The sequence below is a fragment of the Lampris incognitus genome, chromosome 9 (assembly GCF_029633865.1).
Source record: "Lampris incognitus isolate fLamInc1 chromosome 9, fLamInc1.hap2, whole genome shotgun sequence".
Lineage (NCBI taxonomy): Eukaryota > Metazoa > Chordata > Actinopteri > Lampriformes > Lampridae > Lampris > Lampris incognitus.
Genome location: NC_079219.1, coordinates 8241484 through 8244753, shown reverse-complemented (window position 1 = coordinate 8244753; position 3270 = coordinate 8241484). Strand labels below are relative to the sequence as shown.

The following is a 3270-nucleotide window of genomic DNA, read 5'->3' as shown; positions in this document are numbered from 1 at the left end:
GACATTTTCATAAACAATGTCCAACTGATATCTCTGTGGGTTCCGATGCAGTCTGCCGAGTTCTGTCTCGACACGAATGAGCGACGCGTTGACGATGTCTGCACAAGGGTGGCACTTGAGCTGTCAATTATGGTAAACATACTCCTTTCTAAAAGAGGAGGGGGCATTTGTGTCTTTTCATTGGCCCTCGCCGACTTGCCCCCCCCCCTCCTTTTAGCCCGCCCACATACTGTTCCTATGGTTCCCAAAACTCTTATTGGATACTGTAAAGTTTGGGACAGGGCGCCGGTTCAGCCGTGCATCCTCTCGCCATTCGCCGGGCCGTCCCGTCAGTCAGTCGGAGTTTGACAGCTCGCCACGCCCCTTTGCCCGCGTCGTCAACGCCGATTGGCTACTGTACCCGTCACCAACCTCCGATTGGTCAGTTGGCTCAGCTGTTAGCGGTTCATTCACCATTTTGTGCCTGTAGTGGAAAAGAGACTGATAGTTTTTTATCCTTGTTTGAGTTGCCGTGGGAAAACGACATGTTTTGCGGAGCAAAAGTAAAGTGCGAGTACGGACCGCGCAGTTGTCGCCGACAGCCGAGGGATGTTTGGAGTTGCGCAGGCTTCCTCGTCTGCAAAATAGGATCGTAATTTTTTCCCCTCTCCCTCTCTCTCTCCCTCTCTTGCAAGGGGAATCGTTCTGTTTGGGTGAGTTGAAACTTAAGTTACTAACGGGGGGGGGTAGGGGTGAAGACTTGACTAGTCTACTGTGGGAACCGCAAGGTAACGCTGGACACAAACCAGCCATAGCCGTGGACGGGTCGGTCTGTCTGCGTTGTAGCCTGAGAAGAAATGGAGCAGACGAGCCGAGCTGGGGGGGAGGGAGGAGGAGGAGGGGGGCTGGAGGCAAACAAGCCTAAAACTTTGTCAAATGTTTTACTGCACAAGTCTGGCGAATGTGCGAAAGAAAGGCTCGATTTTTTTTTTTTGTAAAATTTTTTTTGTTTTCCCGTCGGGCGATCACAAAGAGTGCCGTAGCTGCCATGACATGCCAGCTCCGTCAACGTTAGTTTGTGAGTTGGTCGGGTACGCAGCCGTAGTAAGCGGGAGCACCGCGACTCAACTGCGGCGTTTGCCCCGAATGTTTACCATTAACCCCCAGCGCGTGCGTGCGCGTGAGTGCGCGCGCGCGCGTGTCAAACGCAACGGAGAAAATGAAACACAACACCGGAACACAACGTCCCCGTTTCCTTGCGGACGGGGCCGCCGACGTGCCGCTCGCCAGTCTGTCAGCGTTGCGTACTACGACGCGCTACAACCACCTATAGTACCAACGGTACCGAGCTGCCTACTAGAGCCGAACCGCCGGAAAATGAAAGCTGGCCTCTTCGTTCAACTTTTTCTTCCCTCCCCCCTCCCTCCCCCCCTAATTTTGAGAGGTGTCTCTCTCCTGGCCTTATAGAAGGTCCGCGTTATCTATTGCACAAATAGATGTTTACAAGAACCGTTGTGTATGTGTGGGGGGGGCTTGTTGGGGTGATCAGACGCAGGTCGACGCCGGCTGTTTGTGTTGCCGCCGCCGCCGCCGCCGAGCACATAACGCACAGCAGCGCCGGACCGCCTCAGTCAAAATACTCCTCTGACATTGTGCGGCGGGCGCCCTCGCGTAGTACTCGCGCTGATCCGCGCGGAAAGACCGGGAATGCGTTCACGCTCTTTTCTCCGGGGGGGGGGGGGTTCCTCCTCCTCTTCCTCCTCTTCCTCCTCCTCGCGGAGTCTCCACTTTTTTCTTTTTCTTTTTTTCTTTTCCTGCGTTGCAAAAAAAAAAAGCTGCAATCAGTGGCGATGCATCTTTGACGTCTCCGAGCCGGCAGCTCTCTCACTTTGTCATGTCCGTGCCGGAACATGCATGGGGGCGGGGGTGGGGGGGGGGCATATAGAAATAGATGCTGTGAGGTTTATTTTCCTTTTCCATCTTTAACTTTAGGCCTTGGGGTTGACTGACAAGCCGTTTCCTCTGCAGATGCGTATTGTGATACGCTTGCGTTTGTTATACCACCGTTACTTGGGTGTGCGAGGGGTAGAATCCCAAATGGTTTAGACCGCAGGGCCTCGGTGCAAAGCTTGTGGAGCTGTTGGGTCATTGATGTGGCATTGGCAGACCTGCCAGTCGGTCCCAAACAGGGAACAGTCACCTCTGATCTATGCTACACCCTCCTGATCGATACGGGCCAGGATGCTCGCGTCCCTGCCCTCAATATTTCTCCTTTTTATCGATGATGTGTACCGTCCGACGTGCCAGCTGGCAAACGGCTGCCAGCATTCATGCAACGTCATAACGAATATGTGCTCTGGTGCTGTTCAGACGCACTCTTTGACACGCTTGCTCAGGAACACACACACACACACACACTTCATGGCTTGCCCTCTTGCAACACTAAAATAGACCCAATGACCGGTTTCTTATACTCACATCATGTCACGTGTCACGTCAGTTGCATCCTACTCACTTCTAGTGTGAGTGTATACCACAGACGCCCTGTGTGCGAGAAAGTATCTGCTCCTTTTTATTTTTTTTGTGCTGTCTCACGTGTGAGTGTGTGTTCCCCGGTGACCCAGTTAAGGGTAAAGCTGCCCCGCTACAATGCTGGGAAGCGTACGGGGGCCACGCGAGGCTACGCCGCCACAGCAGTCATGCAGTTGTACTCCGCTGTGTCGGCGTGTACTACGGCGTAGCCGTGCTGCTCTCCTCTGTCCAGGCCCCGTCTCCCCCCACTGCAGCCCCGAGCCCGCTCAGACGCCCATAAAATGCTTTTTAGGTGAGGGATGAACTGCAGTGTGCCTGGTAAGCACACACACACACACAGGACCCACACTGACTTGTGCAGTGTCGACCAGGGCGCACACGGTCTTTAGTCCTGCACATACCATCAAACTATATGCAATATGTAAGGTGTAATGTGGCCTACCGATCAGACGCTGCATACCGTGTGAGGCTGAAATTCCTGCCCGCTCGCACTGTGCCATGGTGCAATGGGGCATAGGCCATATTCCCCATGGATGGTGCAATAAACCGGGGTTGTATTAGGTTTTGTTTTTTTCTTGTTTTTTTTTTTAGAATTGTGTAGTTGTGTTGTATATTGAAGTTTAATAGAAGCTTACATGTTTACTCACTACTGAGTGGTAATGCTTCCTGTTGAGATGAAATTCCCTTATGAATGACCTCTGCGCGTGTGTGTGTGTGTGTGTGTGTGTGTGTGTATGTTTGCACATATGCACGATAGCG

General features: G+C 52.8%; 1 protein-coding gene across 2 annotated transcripts in view; it reads left to right on the top strand.

The window, feature by feature from the left end:
- Positions 1-492: 492 nt before the first annotated feature.
- Positions 493-3270, top strand: part of cicb (capicua transcriptional repressor b) — a 71143-nt gene continuing 68365 nt past the window's right edge. For both annotated transcript variants that reach the window (XR_008810725.1, XM_056286226.1), the window contains exon 1: positions 493-692. The gene's annotated coding sequence lies outside the window, so the exon portion shown is untranslated. The remainder of the gene's footprint in view (positions 693-3270) is intronic.